The sequence below is a fragment of the Aphelocoma coerulescens genome, chromosome 10 (genome assembly GCF_041296385.1).
Source record: "Aphelocoma coerulescens isolate FSJ_1873_10779 chromosome 10, UR_Acoe_1.0, whole genome shotgun sequence".
Lineage (NCBI taxonomy): Eukaryota > Metazoa > Chordata > Aves > Passeriformes > Corvidae > Aphelocoma > Aphelocoma coerulescens.
In genome coordinates this window covers 6,390,839-6,415,881 of record NC_091024.1, presented here as the reverse complement: position 1 = coordinate 6,415,881, position 25,043 = coordinate 6,390,839, and the positions used below count along the sequence as shown (strand labels likewise).

At 44.4% G+C, this 25,043-nt stretch overlaps 1 long non-coding RNA gene across 1 annotated transcript; it reads left to right on the top strand.

The window, feature by feature from the left end:
* Positions 1-16,653: 16,653 nt before the first annotated feature.
* LOC138116619 (uncharacterized) lies at positions 16,654-24,423 on the top strand. Its single transcript, XR_011154245.1, has 2 exons — positions 16,654-16,852; positions 17,407-24,423. It is a non-coding gene; the product is annotated as an uncharacterized lncRNA (long non-coding RNA).
* The last annotated feature ends 620 nt before the right edge of the window (positions 24,424-25,043 follow it).

Below are 25,043 nucleotides of genomic sequence, written 5' to 3'. Positions count from 1 at the left end.
GAGTGGGACATTGAGCTGAGGTTATGGTGTGTGTGGGTGGAAGATCAGTCATCTCCTGCCACTGTCATGCGTGGTCTGTGGAGAAGAGATGGACCCAGAGATGTGCCCAGCTCACATTTATGGCTCCTCCTGTTACTAAGCTATGGAGCTACAGTGCACGTTTACAGAGAGAAAATGTTAGCTTCCCATTTTTTTGTGCAGCACCTCAGATTTATGAAGCAGTCAGGCAGGATGAGCTTTACCTGCTTCTGGGTGAGATATCGGGTATCTTCTACAGAAGGATAATTCCCTTCTAGTCATGCACGATGGAGCAATCTCATCCATAGCTCCGTAACTCTTGTGCAACACCTGATTTTAAGTAGTTGTCAAGGTTCCTCCTTTCTGCAAAGTTGGGAAGATATAATCCACAGAAGAAGAGGAGGGCTTAAATAAAATATATGTATATATGACTGTATTTATATACATACAGTGAAAGAGGGAAGGGAGGGAGGGGAGGAGAGCAAAGGAACACACGAATACCCAGAGCACTTCAAGATGAAAGGTGTTATAGAAATATATTATCACCATTACTTTTATCAATAGTACAATATTGCCAGCTCACTTACTTCATTATAGTCCCATTGCAACATTGATGTTGTTACCTTGCCTACTTTAAAATAGATTGGAGTTTAGTTTTATCTTTTGCTAGGTAAGAAACCACTCTGAGAACTCTAGCTAATGCGCTTCAGAGTGACAGAACAACTATGTTTTATGAAGCCAAATAAAAGTTTGCTTCATCAACTACTGCAGGGTATAAACAACCGTCAGCCATCTTGGAGAGCAGACATCCTTTTATTTAATTGCAAATTAAAAAACATAAACCACCTTAAACACAGTGCTACTGTCACATCAAATCAATACAATAATTGTGCTCAAGCAGTTGGAAGGCACACGATGCTCAGCTTCTTGCATACTAAAAATAAATCAATCACCAGAGCAATAAGCAAGTCTTATAATATATGAGCAGATGATGGTCTATTAACAAGTTTTGTATTGTATGACTGCTTTTTCCCCATTTCCATTGAATACAAAAGGGAAACTTTGTGATCTGAAAGTTGTTAGCAATTCTTTTTGTGCTGGCGAATTCCTGTTAATAAGAAAATCCCTGGTATAAGGCGAGAGAGTCTCGGGTCACAGGCAACCCTCAGAGCCAGACTGTGCTGTCTGAGTGTGAGCTGTTCTTCTTTACTGGTTTTAGGCTGATGGATGTGAGGATTTTAAATTCTTTTCATTAAATGTAGTAATGAAGAAAGGTCTTAGGGACTGAGATAATTGACCTGCGTGAATGGTTATCTACTAGCTAGAAGAAAAATGTCTTTAAACAAGTTTCCAGATTTTGCACTGATTTCATCAGTAACCCAAGGTTTGGTGGTGTTGCACTGACTTCATCAAGGTTTGGTCTTGTCTTCACTCCCACACTGCACGTGTCTCATTGCATGGAGGGAGAGCTGCTCCCCCAGGCAGGAGGGACAGCTCCAGGGATCACTGTGCTGGAGCGCTGAGGGGAGCCCTTACAGTGGTACCGAACAAGGGAAGAAAGATGCCGGATGCTCCAGGGGTCACAGCTCACTGATGCCTCTTGAAAAGGGAGAAAATTTCTGCCTTTTGCCCTGACCACTCCCAGGCATCTCTCAGCTCTCTCTTCTTTAGAAACTGTAAATAAACCCCTCGGTTTTCCAGCTCGGCTGGAAAAAGGCTGAAAAGCTCCTGTTAACGCTGGGAGCCACCGGCTTTCACAGCGTTTCACTACCCCAAAGACTGACTTTGATCCGCAGCTTTTTTTTCATGCTGCTTGTAAACAAAGCTTTGCAAGTGCTTAGCATGTGCAGGTCTCAGCTGCAGGTAGCTCCTGCCTTTGTCTTGCCCTCAGTTCTTAGCCCCTTGCCCTCCCAATTTCTAATGTCCCTCTTCCACCGCGGAGTGGCCCCAACAAGTGCATTGGGGTAACTCCAGGCTTATGGGTGCATGTTGCTGCTACATGGAATGACCTGGAAGCTGGAGAGCAGTGGGCTTTTTTGACTTGCTCTTTGCCCAAATTTCTCACCACAGCTTTTGCTCTGAGCTCCAGTTACCATCACCAGGCTGGAGAAAGCCAAGTGATCTGTCTCAGAAGAGCAGCTCCACCTCCCTCCCTGCCAGCCTCTGCAGCCAGGGAGTTTGAAACTCATATAAAGGGTAATAAAAGGGAGATTATTGAGGTAGAGCTGGAGAAAAGCCTAAAGGAAGTTATTGTACCAGATGGAAGTCAATTCTTCCCTAATGTTAACTACTGCTGCCTTTCTCTTTGCATCGGTGCTTTATTGCCCTGATCTGAGAAAGACAAAATATCTCACCCTGATTTTAATGAATCCTTGCTGCTGTGCATTTCCCGTCCACAAAGCTTTCAAGTGTTTTACAAAGATGGCTGCAAGCAGCTCCTGAAAAACTGAGGCGTAAAGGGCTTATTTAAGTTCCCCTGAAAGCCAAGGCAAAAACAGGTGAAGAACTCAGGTTTTCAGCAGCTCCCATGTGTCTTTCTGCCTGTGCCACTGTCACCTTGCTGGTCCTGTGACCATTTCACTTTCTGTTTGAAGGTTGCACCAGGGGTTCCAACTGTGGGAACTGCCATGGCACTGCTCTAAAAAAAGCAAAAAGTACCAACCTGAAAACAGAGATTTATGGGGAGAGGATAAAAGTATTAGTGAGGAACCAAGATGCCTGAAGAGCAAGCCCCAGAAGCATTTGGCAGCCAGCCCTGTGTTCTCATCTTTAGCCCATTACCCTACTCACGTTTCTGAGGCTGTAGAGTGATAGAGCCAGTTTATCCAGCTGATACCGGAGAGGTGATAAAAAGGAGCCACCAATTAGCTCCAGCTACAAGTGCTGTGCCATCGGAAGCATTCAGCCCTGCAGGGAGTTATTTGCCTGAGAAGAAACAGTAAGAGGTCAAGCGCTGGCACTCCTGCCAGGCTCAAGCAATGTCTGTGTCAGAGCCCTCTCTCCAAGGCACTAAACTGAAGTCTCATCTACCCTGTCAACTCCTGAAGATGGGCTGAGAGGGCTTGTCCTCGCAGCAGCGGCCGGTGTCCTCTTTGGAAAGGACCAAGATCCTTTTTCCACAGGGATTGAATTGCAGGTGGTTACGCCTGGGCTGGAACCTGAGCTGGGGTCACCCTAATTTGTAAAATTAGGCCACTCTGGGCTGGGCTGGGAAAGGTGCCCGGGGAAGGGAGAAGGTGACAGGGGACGCATTTTGATCCAGGAGGGCTGGTCAGACCCCAGCTATGTGCGCTGAGTGGTTCAAACCACTTTCAAGTCAACATCTTAATCTTCTGAGAATCAAAAGGCCATGAAACAGCAAGAGGAGCAAATTTCAGCTGGGTTGGCTTCGATTAACATCTTTATGAGTTGTGCTCCATGGCAGATGCCATTCATTAGCCTTATTTATGCATTAGGAGACCTATAATTGGAGACTAGCAAGTGTCCTCATTGTAGTTGACCTTATGTATGGAGAAGCTGACATCTGAATGTCAGATTTGCATCTGTGACTTTTCTCCTCCCAATAACCACTCTAATATGCTAATACTGAGTTGCAAAATAATGGAAATAAATAAACCCGCTATTTCAGTTGTCTCCGGGAAGATTTGTGTTTGCTTTGGCTTTGGAGGCTGAGATTAGACTCTGTCACTTAATCAGCAAGTAAGTGAGAAAGAAAGACATTTCAGATGCAGGGTATGTGGAATGTGAATTGTAAATAGCCTGTAGTGCAATCTGTGAGAAGAAGCAGGTATGAAGCACATTACAGGGCCATTTGCAGTTCTTTGTTCAGGTATAACTGGTGCTTACAGTCATTTCGTTAAATATTCTGTTTATGTCCTTTTCCATCCCGAATAAGGAGTTATCCCAGTCCCCAGAGTGAAGGAGACTCACAAAATGCCTGCATTCATGTGCTCAAAGCAAGGCATTAATGGAGCCATGGAAGTAAAGGGTATGAGGCATCAGCAGGGAGAGGATCAAGGGAACACACCGTTCCCTGTTGCAGTGCTGATTCTCTCAGGAGATGAAACACCAAGAGGAGAGAAAAAAGCCTTTGGGCCTGCCATGTTCTGGGTAGGAGACTTGGAGGGAAAGGCTGCTGGCTGGGAGTTTGCTGGCTGAGTGACTTCACACTAAAAGAGATCAGTCCATGCTAAGTCAGAGACATGAATCCTACGTCTCAGACAGGTTTGGGAGTGCCCTGCTGTGCCACACATTTGGGCAGAGGGTCCTTTGCCATCACAGAAACAGAGCCCATGATCCAGTTGCTCTCCCATGGCTTAAGGTCTTGCTCTTTGCCGTGACTCTCCCCTGTGGTCCACAGGGATCAGGGAGATTCAGTTCGCTCCGCTCTGATCGCCCCAGGCTCCCCATAAAACCAGCAGTGACAGATCAGCACTTCTGGAGTGTAATTTGTATCCTAGGCAAGCTGAAGTGCCCTTTCTCTTTTCCATGATTATCTGGACAGGTGATAAGACTTTGGTGGTATGAATTGCTCCCTCGGGATTTGCAGTTACATCTCCAGGGACACATGATAATAAAACAAGCAGGCACTCCCAGTAACTTTATGAGAGGAATACAAACCAATTCATCCCAGAAGGATAAACCCTGCCTGCATTTGCCTGCTCTGTTTTCCTGGTCACTGTGTGTTTGATCAGAGTCCTTCTGAGTCCTGAGAGTTTCTTTAAATCACCACCTTTTTTTTGCCCCCTACATCCACCTGCAATTCAGCTTCCTTTTATTCCAGCTGGTCCCACAGCCAGGTGCCATCCCCAGTGCTGTGACTACACAAACTCATTGCTCATCTCTGCTGCTTGCTGAGTTTTCCAGTATGAAGACCCCACTTTTCACAGCTTTTGAGGTACTGCTCTTTGAGGGGTAATCTCCATTAGACCCAGCTTCTCAGGAAAAGTGGGGAAAAGGATTAATGTCACTGTTTTTGAGGGCTAAATGTGTCTACTACTTCCTGAATCATAATGACAGCTCTCTTTGGTGATGGGCAAGCAGATACTGCCTTTGCTGAGTGCAAAGTGCGTATTCCAGACAATGAGTAACATTTGTACATAGAGATCACACAAATTGTTGCATTACAAATGTCACAACTAATATTTTTAAGGAGTAGCGTTGAAATGGTTGGAATGCTTTCTTCCCAACACTTGCTGTGAATTATTTTCTTTTTTTATTCGCAGCAATGTTTTTTATTTCAAAACTGTAATAAATTTGCATGAAGAAGGTTAATTGCAGGAAGCGCCAGAATGCAAACATCCAAACATTGTTACATTTCACAACTTGCTGGTCTGGTGCTGACTCTTTCCCTCCTTAATACTGTTTTTGTAAAGTTGTCAGAAGTGTGACTTAAGAGGGAAAAAAGTTTTGGCACCTTTAATTGTGTGAGAAGTAGGAAAATACATTGGCTGGTGGTCTGCAGGGCCAGATGCATGTACAGGATAAAGTGCCAGGCACAGATTTATTACTGTTGCTATAAGAAAAATCAGGCGCTGTCTAATTCCGGGGTTGTAATTCTCCCCCATCAAGTGATGTCAATGACAAAGCATCTGCACAGTGAGGAGAAGGGTGCTCATGTAGGCTGAGTTTAACTTAGGAGGGCTGGGGGAGAGCACGAGATGAGCTGGAAGAAGAAAACTACTGGTTTGACCATGTTATTCCCACTGAGTTTATCTGCTGGGCTTGCAGGCGGCCGAGTGGAGATGCTTTCAACCTTGCTGGCAGACCCATCCCTGGAACTGAAACCTGTCAGCATGTGATAATTTGCGTGATTCTAAATTTAGAGCAGCAAGTCACAGCCGCAGTTGTTCACGGCTGGTCTTTAAACTGTCAAGGAGAAAGCAAGGCTTCTTTAGATGGGCCTGAAAGTCCCTGAACAATCCCTGCAGGATGGATTTCGCCAGTCCCAGCGTTTATTCTGGTGGTCAAACTCAAGGTGAGGCGAGGCTCTGTTGTAATTAACAGCTCCAGCTCTTGGGTCCAGACCTCTCCGTGGCACATCTTTTGCTCACCAATGCAGAATTGCAGATCCTCAGCTGGGATGGATGGTGTTGGATGGCCACAGGCTGTTTTACTGGGAGCAGCCCCACTCATGGACATGCTTCTGGATCCAGACCCCATGGCTGACTCATTTTTGTACGTCCCAAACCTAAACTGCAGTGATGGTCTGCATTGTATCTAATTGAACAGTTTTCTTCCAAACTACTTCCTTGACAAAATCTGGCTGGGATCCTGATGCTCTGCTTGAAAATAATTTAATTTTTTTTTAGCCTCATTTTGTCACCAGACTCAGATAGGACTGAAAAGACTGGAAATACTCTACTAGTATTATAGAACTAAAGGAACCCTCTCCACATCCCCACTGATCTTGGGTCAGAGTGTAACATTTCAACGCAATTGAAACATTTAGTTCAGATGTCAGCTCTTTAAAACAATTTTTTATTTTTTTTTTAACAGAAGAAACATCAATTTTCTTTTCAAAAGCATGTTTTGAGCAACAACATGACAGCTTTCAATTCCATGACTGCTGCAAGTGGGACATGCTGATATTATCTGTTTCATTTTTTGCAGAATGAAATCCGATGACAATCAGGAAACTGTCATGTTGGAAACAACTTTTTGCAAACCTCTCCCTGTCCCCCAGCAATATGGCAAATAAATTCGCCCCATTTCAGCTCTCAACTGCACTTTGCTTTTTTTTTAATGATTTTTTTTTTTTTTTTTTTAATTCTTTTATTTTTGGCCTGTCAGTCAAAGTGAGTTTAAGCTTGGCAGCCTGGCTAATCCTTGGCTTTTTTTCTGGGATTAGCTGTATGGCAAACCTCTGTGCTATGTATACCTGGCCTCCAAACAGAAGCCTGAGACAACCAAGGCATTTTCCATGAGTCATGGAGCAGCCACCAGATAGCAGTGCTATTCCATCTGTGTGGCTAGGCAGTGACCCAGCTTTATCTGTCACCTCTGTCCCATTGGCAATTCTAATCCATCCATTTCTGCTGCTTCCAAAATCTTTTCAAGTCTCAGAAACACATGAAAGTGGGAAGAAAATGGAAATATTACCTCCCTTACTTCTGCCAAAAAAATGTGGATTTAAAACTCTTCACAGAAGAGAAAATGTAATCATGACAGCACTTGGTAACTGCTGAAAATGTTGAGTCACAACAAGGGATCTGTCTGTTTTCTGTTTGTTTCAGTGGCAGGTGAAGGAGGGTTGATTTAACTGTTTTTTAAAGAGAGTGAGACAAGTGTTGATTTAGCAGTTTACTCATCAAAGTAATTCCACTTATAGAGCTGCAAGATTCCAGAAAAAACACGTTCACAAGCTGGAATTAATGTCCTGCATGCAGCAATCTAAGAGCTTTGCAGATTTTACCCATAACATAAAACAAAAAGTTATTTTGTAAGGAGGCTTCTAGGGAAACTGGATTGCAAAGTATTTTTTAAAATGAAATGAGGCAAAGCAGTCATAAAGACATTGTCTGGTGAATAAATTTCAGTCAGAAAACTCATAACAGTGTATGAGCCAAATTAAGAGGTAGAAGCAAGGAGAAGAGGGGAAATTAATTTTAAAATGAATGTTGAAAAGAACTGGAGATGATGAGGCAGGAACTTCCCCGAGAAACATCACAGCTTCTGCTTTGAAGGAAAGAGTCTAGCAGGGTGCAGAGAGAAGAAACCACCTCTGACAAAGTCGGCACAGCAAGCTCCTGCACTGAAAGTTCTATTTTTATGCAAGGTACAGCAATGTGCATTTTGTGCTGCCTCAGAGAGTGCCTAGAAATGCTTCTTGCCCTGGTGAATCCCATAGCAGCTCTGCAGAGATGGTGTGGAAGGGAACGTGCTTGGAGGTGCCAAGGGCCAATTTCCAAAGTTGCTGGCTCCTAATTTATGAGCCTGGGGTGTGCTTACCCAGGACCTCCCTGATACACTGGCTAGCTGGGCTAACTAGCCCGTGGCATAAAAGGCATGATTTCTACAGGTGCAACGGGCACTGAAAGGCAGAAATATGTGGGCACAACTATGCCTGTCCCATTTAGAGATGATTTATGGGGTAAAATGTACCTCCAAGAGAGCAGGTGTCAGGGAGGGCAGCAAGTTGCTAAGTATTTCTGCTGTTCATCCTGTAGTTTCTGGTTCCTTTGCTTTGCTCTCTGCCCTGGCCTGGAGAGCTGGGAAGAGCCTAACAGTGAAAAAGAGCGAAATTAAGCTGACTGAAGATCAAACTGCTTGGAAGGGATTTAAGATTTGCAGAGCAGCTGCAGAAGAGGGAGTGATCACAGAATCATCATCATAAAATCACAGAATGGTTTGGGTTGGATTGGACCTTAAAGATCTTCTATTTCCAACCTCCCCTGCCATGGGCAGGGACGCCTTCCCCTAGCAATGACAAACTTCTGTCCTGGCTGGTGGATAAGCTCAAGGGTGAGCATTTATGTGCTCAGATGGGCTGAGGGTGGAGGAGCAATGCCCAGCCACATCACACCTGCCTGCGTCCCCAGTGCACCCAGAAAGTGGAGACCAGAGACTTTTAAAGTTACTAAAGCTCAAATCCTTATTGTGGATCCCAGAACCACAGAGCTGGAAATAGCCAAGAGGTTCTTCAGTACCCGGTGACACTGAGCACTGTGAATTAATGCTGCACAGAAAGGTTTCAGGCACGTTTTTTACAGCATTTGCAAACCTTGTATTGAGGAGAAAAGCTTTGGCAATTAAACTGAATGTCCCCAGAGAGCTTTTCACAGCTGTGCAGGTTTATGATGTGTTTGAGGTAAGGCCAGAAGTACGAAGACACTTGCCAAGGGTGCATATTATTTACATTTGTTGTTTAATCCCTTCCCAGAGAAACAGTGAATTTTTTTCTTGATAATATCTGCTGAGCTTGACTACATTTTCTTTCTTCTATATGCGAATATTTGGGTCAATTAGGTCTTTCCATATGTATTGTTTATTCCTATTTTGAGCCTCCTTTTCTGTGATAAATGGGAGAAAAAAGCAACATGAAGAAAAATATATCAGAAAAAGAAAACTGAGGGAAAAGGGAAAGTGAAGAATATTAAAATGGAACGTTTAATATAGAATTTTTATTTTTAAAAAATCAAATAAATGAAGCTATCTTCTGAAGAATAAAAATATGGTTTGCAAAGGAGATAATTCAAAGACGTGGCATTGAGGGACATGCTTTAGTGGTGGACTTGACACTGCTGGGTTAAAAGTTGAACTCAATGATCTTAAAGTCCTTTTCCAACCTAAATGATTCTGTGATTCCACAGTTCTGTGATAGTTTTCACAGCACTGGGTTTCATCCTCACTCTCACAAAACACCCTCTGATTTTGTTCATGAAAGCTGAGAGCAAAATCCACTGCTCATATTTGCTCCTTACAAGTTGAAGATGAGATATCCATCCTAGATGGAGCAACTGCTCTTCTGACTAACCCTCATTTCAGTCATCTTCTTCCACAGTTTAAAGCTAATGCTTGTACAGAAGCTGTAAAACTTGTGATAACCTCTTTTTCTTTTGAAAATCCTGTACTTCTGCTGCTGCTTAAACAAACAAGAGAAAAGCTCTTTTTGCTAATTTCTGGCTTGAGTGGAGAAGAAAGCTCCCAGTACTTAAAATTTTTTGTCTGTTAAAGTAATTACAATAATTACATGATAGAAAACTGCTTAGAAATAAGATAGATTAGCTCAATAACTGCTGTACTGCATTTGCAGTTGATGAGGCTTATTGTATTAATCAATGGCCTGCAACTCAGAAACATGGCAGAAGAGCAATGGGAAGTAAATATATCTAAATTTTATCATTTGAAAGACTCTGGATGGATGTGCATCACTGCTGAAGCCAGTCTGGGCTTAAGAAACAGGGTGATGCACAAAGTATCATTTATCCTATAAAAAAAGTGGAGACATGTTAAACGTTCCACACTGAATTCTATTCAGTAGTTCATGAAATGTCAAAGTGCAGGTGCACATAAATAAATGGAATATTTCTTTTTAGATCCTGCATGCAGTTTTAAACATCTGCAGAAGGGAAATGCAAGCCCTGCAGGCTGAAGAGGTCTTGAAGATCTGTGCATCTGGAAGCAGCACACAATTGTAAAATTCACCCCTGAAACCTCTGCTGATCCGACCAGTCTTTGCAGCAGTGGTGTAGGAAATGGGTTGGCTAATTCAAAGAGGTTCATGAATTTTCAATGAAATTCACCTAAAGTCTTCCTGGGTATTGTTATATTCTCAGAGAAGTAAAGTTCACTTTCAGTCTCCAGAAAAATTGGACTCACAAATGCTGAGATGCCAGAACAGCTTGATCTTACAGCATTTTTTAGCACCTATTTGAACATTCTTTGTGAATCTCACTAGCAGGTCTGTTTTCAGACCACCAACAGCTCTACACTATAAAGAAAATAAATAATCAAATAATTAAATTAAATAAATAGTTGTCTATGAATAAAATTTCTGGTTAGCTGATGTTTATTTGGAACAAGCTTGAAAGGAAACCTTCTCCTACAACTGCTGTGGACCCATCAGTTACTGGGTGCTCTGGAACAGGAATAGGTCAAAGCTTTTCAGAGAGTCTTGTGAAACAATATCCGTATTTCTCTCTTTGGCATGGGCAGCCAGAGCTTTTTGTAGTAATAAAATACGTTATTTAGATTGCTTGGATACCAAGGTCCTGTTGTCTCCCAGAGCATTTATCAGAACATGGATGTTGTTACACATCACCTGCTTTTCCCTGCCTCTCCATGTCAAATCCCAGCATACCCTCCTAGAGGAAAAACTCTGTGATGGAGCACAGTTTTGGGGACAGTCTCCTTCAGAGCACGCTGTATCCAGGCTTCCACAGGAGAATTTCACATTTCCAAGTCGGTCTGTCTGTGGAAACTCCCCTGGGAAGATAAATGGGTGTTGACTTTAGCAGGATTCTCGGTGGCCTTCAGTTAAACACCGTGTGTATATTTAATGGGGCAGGGGCTTTATCTCCTTATGGTTGTACAGCATAGAAAGCATTTGTCAGTACTTGATCAATAATAAATAATGTTGATAATAAGTGCCAGGATGCAACGAAAATTAACCTGCATTTCCATTGCCTGTTAGAGATACTTATTTTGTGCAAGTGTGGTGGGCCAGGACACTAAATCATCCAGTGATAATTCCATGCTAAGGAACTCCTTGCAGGTATTATTTGAGACGTTTATGGTGGGAAGAGTCAGTTGGGACAACACTTCCTCGCCTCTTAAATTTAAAGTATTTTGCAATATTTTTGTGACATATATTTCTTTTGTTAAATATGTTCTTGCATCTCAGGATGAGGCAGGAATCTGTACCCCAAAGGTGCAGGGGTGACTGTTTCTGACTGTGACTTTTCCCATCACTCTGGGAAAAAGCTGGGCTTCAGCTATGCAAGATCTGAGTCCTAAACTAGCGAGCATCTGACTCTCATTATCAGCCATAAAAGTGCACAAATTGGAACCAGGAAGCTCCTATTTGTCAAAAACACCCAGAGCTGTTAAATCACTGAACGATGCGATGACACATTTGTTCCTACCAGGCCTTGAAATGTGAGACCCACTTGTGATGCCAGCATGCAGCTCTCCCTTCTGCCACCCAGGAGTCCTGGGGGCTCAGCCACAAACCTGCCCATGCAACTGCAACTGTGAAGAGCCTGCCCAACTCAGGAGAATCCCACCTGGCTCAGGGAGAAGAAATCCCAATCAGGAACACCTTGGAAACAGGGCTATTCATCTAGGCACCTTTTCCTTCCCGTCACCATGGAGCTGTGGAGAATTGCTGCTGCCTCCTGTACAGATGAACCTGAAACATGGGGCAGACAGTTTGAGAACACCTATGAAGTCCGAAGTGTCTCACTGAGCTGCTTCCTGTTGTCATCAGCCACCCAAGCAAGGTCTGAGGTGGGTGGTGGTACCAGAGTGCCCCTGCAAGGAGTAAAGGGCACAAGTGGATGTCTGCCAGGGCATTTCAAGGTCCTGTCAGTGCCCTCGGAAAGAGTAAGGGTGTTGTTCCCCACAGCAGGGTGTGGCTGTCCGGGATGGGGAACACTACAGATTTCTGTATCTCCTCAGCTGCAGATGTGGGGAGTGGGGTTGGGTGAAGCTCCCCACGTTCTCCCAGGTGAACCTGCCTTGGACTTCCCACACTGCATTGTGTTCCCAAACACAACACAAACACAACAGCATCCACTCATTGATTCCCCTAAAATCACCCCATCAGAATCCCAGTTGCTTTTCCATCCATTTGTATCCTGGGTAGTTACTAGAAGTAAGGGACATATAGAAGCGACACTCTTCTGAATCGAATCAATGTGTTCCTGCTCTGGAAATGTGTAAATCAAGAGCTGGCAGGTGGGGTGGGAAATGGCAGAGAATCAGGACTGGGAGCTGTAAGATCAGAGCAGTCAAAGCCTGTAAAAAGCTGATGCTGGAAGAATTAGATCACCACAAGCCAAGGCGAATTTAGCCTCCAGTGCAGCTCTTGCACACAGTGCAGCACCGAGCTCCTCAGTGGCTTCCTCCACAGAGGGACTTTCATGTCTGTATCGGTGCCCCAGTTTCGCAGGAGTCAGCAGAACTGCTGGGGCAATGAATGTCAGAGGTAGAGGGACTGGCAGAGCTGGGACTGCTGCCAAACCAACTAAAACACACTCAGCCAGCAAGTGCTGATTCCATCTCTGTTGAGGTAACTATCCCAAGGGCCCAGCATGGAAATCTAACTGGTCCAACCAGTTATGCTGGAGAGCTGTGGTGTAAGGATGCAAAAAAGCCTCCTGGCTACAGTGGCTCAGGGAGGATTCAGACTGGGGCGTCTTTGTGCACTTTTGTGCACTTCTGTGGTGCAGCCCATGCTCACCTGCTTCTGTCTGCATGAATTCTGCCCATGAGTTACTGCCAGTAACCCATCCTAAGGACCAGACAAAGCAAAAGAGAAAATGGGGAGAGTCTGAGCACTCCTGTGGCTTGGAGAAGCTCTCCTCAGAGGCGTCAAGTATCCTGTCTCTACCTAACAGGTTCTTAATGCAAACCCTGTCCTGGCAGGGAGTCAGAAGCTCTGAAAGCAAAACGGGTGTTTGGAGCACACGTGATATTGCTGACTCAGCACTCCCGATACTTTTATTTTGCAGTTGCACAGTGCTGGCCCTCAGTGGCTGAAATCCAGCTTGAGGAAGGCATGCACAGACAAACAAAGTCTCTGCCCCAGACGATTCACATTTTCACTTTACAACACTACTGCTACCTCAAGCCATGGTTATGGATGATGTTATAGAGTAGCAAATAGACAGACAGATGGACTTTTTCTCCTCCCAGCCTCTGCTGAAGTCCTTCCTCCCTTTGAAAAATCATTTATCTTCTTTTGAGGTAGTTCTGCTTTTCTTTTTTTTTTTTTTAATTGATCAAATGTCTTTTGAAACTTCAGGTCTGTTTTTCCTGCTTTGTCGTGGAAGCAAATAAGACAGGTTTATGGTTCCATGTAAAATTTCAGTCTTGTTTATAAATTGCTTGTGATTGATTATGTAATAAAAATGCTTTTAAGACAGGGAGGTAAATCTCCCAGCTAATTGTTTAGTGCTTTACATTATAACCTTGTTACAGTGACTGGGCTGAACAGCTTTGCTAATTCTGTCTCTTAAGAGCCACACTGGAGCTATCATCCCAGTTTGCTGCTCTGCCCTGACCATTGAAAGACAGAGACCATAATTAATGGGTCAATAAACAAACTGAGTGATGCATCTGAAACACGAGAGCAAATCTTTCCATTTTAAAGATGATTTCTGAGGTGGAGGTGATTTCTCAGGCAGGAACACCGCCAATTTCCAGCCATGGTCTGGATGAAATACAGCAAGAGCATGGCCCCTCTGCCTCTCAGCCACTTCTCATCTGCCTCTATCATGGAGCCTTGGGCAAAGAAATCAGCAGCAGTGAGCTGGGTGTGCTAACAGTGGGTAAAATGAAGACTACAGTGGAGAAGCTGGTGTGATTCATATGCAAAATGTCTTCATTGCATGTTGTTCCCTTTTGGATGCAAAGCAGGGACCCCGTTCACCTATTGGACTTCAAGGGCCATGAAAATACCTATGATAAATATTTAACAGGAGCTCAGTAATCCTAGATTTATTTCTACCTTGTCAAACCTAAATTACCAGAGAGGAAGCAAATGTTGTCCACTAATTGAATGCTTAGATGGTTCCTCTAACAAATTTTGAATCGAAAGAGAGTTCCTACACTAAATTTGATATAGTTCAGTATCACATGTGATAACCTGTGATAACAACCATGCACCAGCTCCCCCTGATTTCAGGCTCATGCAGAACTAGATCAGATCAGTCTCTTGGGTGGCATGAGCCTGTGCAGCCTTTGTGCACAACGAATACAGAGCTGCTGGCAAATTCAGACCAGCTGTGAAGGCATCAGCAAGGTACCAGCCTCCTTCCTGGGCTCCCCAAATCTGGGGGTGTAAACGCACTTCCACCCTCTCCTCTTCCTGTTGTGTCGTTTTTTTAACAAAGTGGTCAATTAGTCTCTTGACTCCCAGATCCCTTCCAGGCATTCATCAGCGGCAGAGGCAGGAGGCCGATTGCTGGGGCTGATTGTGGTATCCAACAGCTGATTAGGGGGCCTTAATTGTGAGGACTAGAAGAAGGCTAAAAAGCCACTGAGCCATTTCAGGGAGGATGGGTTTTGTGCTCTGTGGAGCATTTGATGGCATCTAGACCAGCATGTCTCCCTCCTTGATAGATGTTCCCTAAGTGCTGAGATATGTTTGGGTGAAGGTAAGCTCAGAAATGAGACACTTTTTTGAGGATGTTTTTCTGGGAGGGAAGTGGAGGTGCTTTTCTCATAGATCTGGTGTGCCCAGCTGGGCCCACACAAGCAGCCCCATCCTGGTGCTGCCAGCATCTTCAGCAGACGCCCTCCCTGTGAGGTGATGCTGAGGGAGGTGGTTGGGTCTGCAAATGGTTGGATGCATCTGGGCCAGGTGGCTGCCCTGTGCAGGCTCACATGTCCAAACAGGTACCTGAAATTAGCACTTTGATTTTTGCACACCTGCATGGTAAAAGATAAATGAGAGGTAAAGGAGTTCTTTTTTATCATTAAAATCAAAGCAATGCTCCAACACACAAAGCCTGCCAGCAGGCAGTTCTGTCTTTCTTGTGTTCACAGGCTCCTTGGTGTGGCATGACACAGTGGTCCCCCAGTGCTGAAGCTAGAGTTTCAGGGAAAAGAGTTTTAGAGGCCTCTGTATGTTCTTTCATACACCCTGTATCCAGTTTACATATAAATTTCCCTAATTATGTACATTTTTATACCCCTTTTCTGTTGCAGCAGCATTTACTCGTTCAAATTTGTGCCGTGTTTGCATTAACCCCACTGCCGTGGCTTCATTAGTATTAAAGCTGATGGTTGCAGGTGTCTTATCAAAATGCCTGCAACCAAAACTCTGAGGTTTGGTTTACCTGCACTCCAGTCTAATAAGCAACCAGATCTTTATAGTCTGCTCCTTGCAGTGAATGCAAGGTCAAAGTTAAGCTTTCAATTAATGCAAAGCAATGTTACCTGTTCTAGCTGAAAATCAAACAAAAGTCATTGTCCTCATTACAATTTTACCTATTCTAGGCAGTAAAACTGCTAATGAATGAGGCTTCTTGGGGGGGGTGTGGGTTCTCTGCAGCATGCACAGCTCTACTGCTGGAAAACCTTTGTGCCATCACTAAGACCCAGTACAGCCTGGCTTAAGAAAGCACCTGGAGATTAAAATGCAGTTATTTTCCTGTGCCTGGCTTTACCCACACCTCCCAGCTGCCTGCACACACTTCAAAAATCTTTCAGTGTCCTTACGGGCTGTTTTATGGCTCTCCTCTGAATCTTAATGATATAATAACAGCACTAATCAGTCCCAGATGTCATAAGTCACAGGGGAGTGTTTTGTTTCCTCGGCCCCCACCTTGCACATGCTGGGTGATGCAATTAAGCAGCTCTTCTGCATCCCTGTGGAATGAATACATGACAATGTCTCAGACACAGAGCTTAGGCAGTGATGCTGCCTTGAACTGAGAGAGTTGTCTTCTTGCTTTCTTGTGTTCTTAGAGAAGATTAATGAGAATTCATACTGAGAGGGGAAAAACATAATATTTTATTTTGCTGGCAGCATGCACATATAATAAAAATATCTTTTTTTTTTTTAAATAAAAATCAATGATGACTTAAAATAAACAATAAATGTTGTAACATTAATAAAAGATGCTACACATAAAATTAGACTGAAATGTGCAGTTTTCCCAGCTATTTACAACCCACATTTCAGATTTGATCATGCTTCCAGCAGAGTGAAATGGTCTAAAACAGCTGTCAGACGAAATAAAATAAATACTGTCTCAGTGCAAATAAAACAGCATCCCAAAAATTCCTGATTGTGCTCCAATGTCACCTCCCTATAAACTGAAGAGGAGTCAGGATGCAGGTCTCAAGCACAGATGAAAGTCACTACAAGCAGTTTTATTGTGGTTTAACTCCAGCTGGACACTCAGTATCACCAGCCCCTTGCTTAATCCCCCAATTTATTTACTGAGCAGGACAGTGGGTTTTTCTCTCTTTTTCTCTTGTCCTCTGTAAGTCAAACAGCCCCTTTTCCTTCACTGGTTCCTCTAGATCCTGCTGTTTCTCTGATCTCCTCCAGCTGATCCATGCAGTGCCTGTCACAGGCTGCAGTTCTCAGCTGAGCCTGCACCAGCCCAAAGTCAACAAAAAGCTGGTTTAGTGCATCCCACAGGCCTTACTGCTGTTTGTATCCCAGCATGGTTTGTCCCTTTCTCAGCAGTGTGACATTTTTGCCTCTTTTTCAGCTTAGTGATAACTCCAGATCCCCTTTCATACAGTTATTTAACCAGTTGTTGCTACTTTCTATTTATATTGTTGTCCATCCCTGCTTATCTCTTCTCTGCTGAGTGTTAAGTTTATTAAGTTATTAAGTGAATTTAGATGCTCTGAATAGAATCTTGGGACTAAATTTAATAAGTTTAGTTTCTATTTTATCAATCAGATTATTAATGAAAATATTGAGCAGCACCAGAATTAAGAGGCACCATGTAAATCCTCCATGAGACTTACCCTGCTAGTCCAACAATGAACCATTTATTATCCTGGATATGGCTTTTCAAACAGCTCTTCACAAAAAATATGAGTATGTTTCATTAGTTTATCATGAGCAATGACAGTTAAAACCTTAGAAAGCCAAAATACAGCTTAGCTCCTGCGTTTGCTTAGGTGCAAAGTCTCTTACTCTGGAAGGATCGAATAACTTACTATGATTTCCTTAATATACATAACATATATACACAGTCCTTGTCTGGTAACACCCCAGCAGTGAAAGAAAACTGCACAATGGATCTCGGTGCAAGAGGGAATTTCCTGGCACAGAAATGTGTGGATGCACCCCAGAGAGAAAGGGTGCCTAAGGGATGGGCAGACACGAGTGAAGAAGGGACGAGCAGCTCTCCCTCTCTGAGTCAAATCTAGAGCTTGTAGTAGTAATTTGTGCTGGTGCCATGGTAACTCTAAGGACACACAGAGAAAAGAGCAGCAGCAAAGGCAGTGTGTACTCTGTTCAGTGATATGTACCTGTCTTACCCAAGGAAGCAGAAACAGCGAGGAAGGACTGGGTGTTTTGCACTGGGTCAGAACAGTTTTCCCTGCTGAGCCCTTCTGGCTGTGACTCTGCCAGCTGCAGTGAGCTGCTGCTTCTGGATAAAGAGGCCAGGATCTGGCTCCATGCAGATACTGTCAGATTTGCAGGGCAGACAGGCCACTGAGAGAAAAAGACGGATGCCCAGTCTGATGTCCTTGGTTCCATGTGCCTCTAAAAAGACCCTGATGAGATTATTGTAAATTAGAGTTGTCCCCTTCTTGCTGTGGGTACTGCTGTGCTGGAGGGAAATTTCCAGGGACTGCAGTAGGCTTTAGTTCAAGACCTGGTTAAAGAGAGTTCAATCAGGGAGAGAGAAGGTGATTGTCCCTATTTTGTTTCCCCTACTTTCCTTTTTTAATACCATCACTCCTAGTAGTGCACCCGGGTAGTTGCCCTCTGTGCCCTCCAAATACTTTAATTCCATCCTTGATTATTTATACCCCTTGAAACTCAGGGGGTTTTATCACAGACCTTGCTAATCATTGGTTACCCATGTGGGCTATTTTTAACAATGTTAATCTTTCCTCCAAAGTCACTGCCTTGAGTACCCTGATCATTCCAGCTGCTCTTTGCTGTGCTCCCTCCAAGTTGTTGGCAGGACACACCCCACAGCCTTTTATTTTTTTGAAGATCCTCTTTGTGTTTTAGTTCCAACTGGCATGAGACAGTGTGGAGATGCTGGGTGGTGTGAGTCATGGAAAATGCAGAATTAGGGCTGTGGGATGTGTTCCAGCCTTGACAAGCTTGGGGAGATGCAGGGTGCCGAGGGGATTGGAGATGCTGAGCAGGAAGAGAGTTGTGCTATTTCAAGTGTTTGCAACAAGACCTGAAGTTATAACAACTCACCTGTTCCAGGGCATTGTTCAGACTCGAAAACTGAGGGCTGTGGATTGTTTTTAACAAAAAGCATCACTGAGTTCCTGAGATTTCAGCATCACTGTGAGTCTGCGAGATTCAGTGTGCAGTTCCCTGTGGCTTGTGGCTGGGTAACATCTCACAAGGACTAGTCAGTCTAACAGCAAGCACATGCAAGTTCACACTTAATCTTGACTGTTTGCCAGCCTGCACTGTAAATTCAAATACCTCAGAGGAATTGTGTATGTCTCACCTGCAGGTTTTTCAGCCTGCTATTCAAACTGAGAACACCTTTCACATCTTGCATAAGCAGGGTGGAAAACAGTGCCCCTCCCCACCCTGCCTCACTTCATTAAACTGGGATCCATTTAATAGAGAAAATAAATATGTCACATATTTATTTATTTTATTTCTGTCTCATATTTTCATGTTCCTTTTTTTTTCAAGAAGCAGGCAGAGGCTGGAAAACTGTCCTTCTTGTACTTGTTACCATGGAGAGAAAAAAAAGCCCATTAACATTGTTATTTAGGCTTTTCATGTTATCAGTCAGAAGCAGGGAGCCAGCTACACGAACGTCCCTGACCTAAAACTCAGGGCACACATGCAGTACAGCAGAGCCAGGAGATCCATCACACTGTGCTAGGGCTCAGGGCAGCTCACCCTAAAAGCACTTGCAAGATCTAAATGCTTAGCTCAGATCTTTAATGGAGTTGGAAGGAAGGACCTGAATCTAAGAAATGAATAATTTTGGGAGAATCTGCAGCTGGCCCAGAGATGGGTCAAAATGATGCAATTTGGCCCACCTCTCAAGGGCTCACAGAGTCAGTGCTCTTTTCCATTGTTTAGCTTCTTACTCTCCCACTTTGAAGTAGAAGACAACTCCACTTTGAAGTAGAAATAAAGACTGATGTCATTGGTGCCCAATATCTAAGAAATTGACACAGCCAGGAGTTCATCTCCACTTGCATAATTTCACTGATTCCAGCAGGATTTACAGCTCCCAGTCCCTGTGCTGAGAAGAATAAAGCCAGTGCAGTCTGGCTCTTCTTTATTATCCCTCTTAAAGTTTATGTCTTCAAATATGGTCTGGTTATGAGTTAACAATACTGAAAAGATCAATACCAGAGTCTGACTAGGGGAGCTCAAAACATGTTCATAAAAGTTAAATTAGAATCATAAAATGATTATGGGCTCCTGCCTTTCTTTATTTTTTTATTTTTATTTTTTTTCCTTGACTCTGCTGCTTGATTTGGGTGGCAGTTTGCTGTCTGCCAGAGAGGCTGCTCCCATCTGTCCTCCCCTGCTCTTCACTGTATCTTCATTCAAGATAAAAAAAAGGCTGGAGCGGAGCTGCGTGGAGACCCTCCAGAGCATTTCAGTGGGGTTCAGGTCACGTTTAACTGCTCTCCATTTTTTATCATACTTTTTCTGAAGCAGGACCTTAGCAGGTGGCTCACAGAAGGTCCTCCAAAAATCGCAGGAAAGAGTGAGAAACAGACTATATACACCATCTTTATTGCAAGAGCTTTGCAGGCAGTGCCTGACACCTCTAAGGCCCGGACAATTTCTACCCTGTTTTATACCATCTCCAACCCTTGTTACAAAAGAGAAACAATTTTGCTATATCCATTTATTGGCTTGTTTCCTCCCCATCTTCCCTTGAACCGCCTCAATTTCATTAGGGGGAGAGGAAAAAAGTGAGGTTAAATCAGAGAATAAGAGAATGGTTTGGATTGGAAGGGACCTTAGAGTTCCAACCCCCTGCCATGGGCAGGGACTCCTTCCAGCAGATCAGGTTGCTCAGAGCCCCATCCAACCTGACCTCAAACACTTCCAGGGTTGGGGCAGCCACAGCTTCACAGGTGATGTTTTTGCAAGTCCACAGTGACTGTGAATAACCATATTGTAAGGGATGCTGATAAATCTGGCCCTAGATGATGGTTATATGTCCCATATCTGCCTTGTCTCCCTCTGTGCATCCTCCCTGCTCTATTTCTAATGTGTTTGTCCTTACCAAGAGTGGACATTACCCCAGTTTATCCGATGTCCAAAAGGGGCGCAGAGCAAAAACTGACCCTGTGGAGATCGGGTGGGAGCTCTGGGGTGCAGCACAGGGTGGAGGCACTCTTCCATATCAGAGCATCTTCCTTTCCCATGCCATGATTAACTTCCCCTAAGGATTCCAGTGATAGCTGAGTTCGTGTGAACTCGTGTGAGCTTCTGCACGTGGGTGTATCATGTGCGATATCAACATGCTCTTGAGAACTACCTGAAGTAACCTTGCTCTGCTTCTAACAAAAAACCACTGCTCAGTGATTTGCATTCCTTTGTAATCTGATGCAGTGATTAGAAAAACCTCTTCATTGTAGTTTTTCCCTTTAACACAGCAACCCATGACCCCTGTGCTGGGCTTGAGAGGGAAATGTCGGCTCTTCATGTGGAAATGAGTCAGCCATCGTGTGTAAACATCAGGGGGAGCAGGGAGCTGACAAGGACCTGAGCAGAGGAACATGAAATGGGCTTTAATCTGATCACAAATCTCTCTTCTAGGGAGGTGAGCTGTGGGCTGCCAGGTGCCCTAGATGGTAGAGACAAGTCCCCAGTTATGGATTGCAGGCTCAGGAGGATTAAAGGAAGGAGCTGGCAGGTGGTGATATTGTGCTGTTTTGCTGTGGTTTAGCCAGAATCCAGCTGTGGCAGTCTCCATTAGCCCCGTTTCCCATCACCAGCCCTCTGCCCTTGCATCACCCCTTCTTTTCCCACATCCCAGTGCTTGGAGAGGTCAGTCTGATCTCTCACTTTTTTCTGCAGTTTCTCTGTAATGAGCAACGACCAACTTCTCTCCCATTGAACCTGCCAATGGAGACTCACAGAGGATTTGGAGGTTCCTCGACCTCTGAGTGCAGATTTGCTCACCCTTGAGCAACCTTGAAGCTGCCACAGAGCCAGTGAGGCAGTTCCTGCCTCCTGCTCTGCTCCCCTCCTTCTGAGGCCCAGTGCAAACTCCCTGCAGCCCATAGAGGAGGGAGGTGGCAAGGTGTGGACCAGGGAGATCAGATGGGAGGAACACTCTGTACTCCAGAAATCCCATTTCCAAAGTGCCCAGCTACTAGGAGATGGGTGTCCCTTCTAGGTAACTCTAATGCTTTCAAGAACAAGAATGGGGAAAGTGAGGAAAAAAAAAAGACATGGAGGGTAGGCATGGAACAACATGGGTGGTCCCAGGACCTTTCAGGGGTAGGAGGACATGGGCACTCATCCTCAGTGGACTGTTGGGATGCGTGGTGACAGGGGAGTCAAGGACCAGAATCCTGAGTCCCTCACTGGAGGAAGGGGAGTCAAGCAGGGAAGCTGCCTTGCAGGAGATGGGAGGAAGGAGAATCCCAGATTGGTTGGATGGGCAGGGTGCCTGCTGATACAGGCAAGGGAACACATCAGGAGCTGCCTCAGGAGGAGGTTTTCAGGCTTCTTCTAAGATAATGGGTCTGTCTTTGGGGGGGAGAGACACACACACACGGGGGCTAAAGTGTGCAACATCCTGCACTCAGGTGCTGCAGAGCAGAGTTCTGTGCTGCTGCGTGTTCAGGGCTGTGTGCCCTGGGCAGGCTCCACCTCTCCATAACACCCATTGTTCAGCAACCTTCCCACTCCCAGAGAGAACGAGTGAGGCAGTTCCTAGTTCAAAGGCCCTGTGAGGAGCAAAACCTGTTAGTAGACATCCTCAGAGCTCACCCTGCTGCTGCCACACACAGGGGTGTGGGGAGGCTCGCTCTGGCTTTGGAAAGTGCCTGTGCAGCTCTGGCACAGCAGCAAACGCCACAGTGGGTGGTTACCTGCAACCTGGCAGCCCAAGCAGAGTAATGATGATTATTCTTGCAGCCAGACTGCTGCTGCAAGCAGCTTTGATCCTGGGTCATCTTCCTGAGCTCTGCTCTAGCAGTGGGGAAGGGAGCAGCAGCAAAGCTTTGTGCAGTCCCACTTTCCCTGGCTGAGCTCTCCAGCCTGATAAGGAAAAATTGAATTTCTCTTCTCTGACCTCTGGATCAGATTCTTTTCCCCACACTGAGTTTATTGCAGATCAATGATTTTTAAGTGCTGACATAAACACAAATATTACAGCTGGACAGTTGGTAATAGAGGCTGTTTATTACAGCAGCACTCCTCAATAAGATACAATTATGTCCACACTTACATGGCTCCTTTCGGCTGAGGAGCTCAAAGCTGCAAAGCCTCACAAGACCTTGTGATGTGAATCTATTGGTATTGAGGAAGACAAGAGAGCCCAAACATGTTGAACATGACAGCACAAGCCACATCCTATGGCTCTACTGGCTCAGATGAAAGCCTCCCTGACCCAGTGTTGTTTCTCCTGTGGGCATGCCAGTTTGAAACCCTTTCTGATGCCCCAAATACTCTTTGCTTCAAACCTATAGCCAATCTGTGGTTATATTTTTTTCTAAACAGCAACCATGACAACCTATTAATGTATTCACAAAGATCCAATAGGATCCATGGAGCCAAGTACCATTTTAGCATCAACAGCAAGGAGTTAATGAGGTATTTCTCAGTCAAGCCATGTGAAGAGGAAAAGAAGTCCTTCGATTTCAACATGATACAATGCTTTTACCTTTAGGAGAAAGATATAGGAGTGCCAGCATTGCTACCTGATTTTCTCAAGTGCTTCCAGACTCCCCAGGAAGTCAGTGACAATGCTGAACATTAGACCTCTACCTGCAGATTGATCTATGCTTTTTGTTATAAAAAGAGATCCACAACCTTCAGGCATATCTAGGAAGATACTTAAAATGAAAAATGATGAGAGTAGAGTGAGCACAACAGAGATGTAAAAGCTTTTTGAAACAGCACACTGTGTTCCCAGCCCCGTGCTTAACTGGCCTTCTCCGTTGGTGTTGCTGGAGAGGGTTGGGTAACTGAAGGTCATTGCAGGTACTTGCAAAAGTGTCTGGAGGGTTGCTTTGAAATGAAAGGCTTCTTCTCTCATTTCCTCCTGGACTATGGCCGAAGAGATCTGAAGATTGCAAAGCCCTGGGAAGGCAGCCCAGCACTGCCTAGGAGCATGAGCTGAAAATATTTGAAAGTTTCAATATTCCCCTTTTTGTTGTGATTATTTTGCAACCAGTGTTTACAAAGAGCTACACAGCTCTTTGAAACCCAATTCACTGGTGCAAAGAGAAGAGTGATTAAAACAAATCCAAGGACCAGATGGTTTGGGGATTGAAGAGAGTCTAAAGATTCACATCTCTATTGTGAGGTGAAAATCACTTTTATTACTTGAAAATCATTAGCAACTCATGGACTTGGTTCTCAGGGAAGCCATGACTGCACTAGGATGTCTCATTGCTAGTCCTTATGACGTGCTGTCTCTACCCCTAGATATACATCCACGTGCTCCAGTGTGTCAGAGTCCCTTCCCCACTTTTTCCATGGGACAGCTGGAAACCTCCTTGTATGGTGACCCTGGCCAATTTTTTGCGTGTTGCCTGCTTTGTGTTGATTTCTCACTGTGTATAGACATGTGTTCCCAAGATGCTGGATGAGGGGACAGGGATGATGGAGAAGCCATTGAGAAAAGAGACAAGGATCACTGTATTTTTTGTATTTTTAAAGGAAAAAAATAATGGTTGTCTCCTGTGTTACAGCACAAGTTTCACCAGTATAGGAGAACCTTCCCCAAGTCACACCTTCTGTGGGAATAACAGAGCAGTTGTCAGTTACACAAGGCTTGTCAATCTAGCCCATTTCACCAAGACTAAATTTGTTTTGCAATGTGAATAAATTAAGATGGAACTGAAAAATTCCTGTATGAGGATTAATTAATCATTTGGAGAGACCCATGAGCTCTCAGGGCTCCTGGAGCATCGTCAGTGTGTTCTGAAAGACAGCCAATAAGCAGGATCTGATTCACTGCCCAAATTAATCTATATGAATGGCTGTGGGATCCATTTGAAAGCAGCATTGAGAATTGGCCTATAAAAAGGCAGCCCAATTTTTAGAGGAAGCTCATTTGGGAAATGAATGAGGACTTTACAATCTCCTTCAGCCATAAAAAACCATACACATCTCACACTGCTGCTTGCCTATTTTAATTAAACCAATAATTAAATTTTAATGAAATGAAGGTTTTACTGAAAAAGAGTCAGCAGTGATTGACGAGTTTTCAGTTGGAGGAGGGAGGTAAAGTGGATGTATCAAACCACGGGGCTCCCCTCCCCTAACAAATTTTGGAGGAAATACATGGAGAACTGGATTCACATAATGAGCTGAACAAGAAACACTTATGATAATGAAGTTGCGAGGCAGTTTGTTTCCTGTGGCTCTCCCTGGCTCTGTGTTTGTTTCCCCACCTCCCCCAGGATAAGCCTGAATTCACAAGGTTTTGACTTCCACCTGAGAGCCCAAGGCTGTATTGATGCCA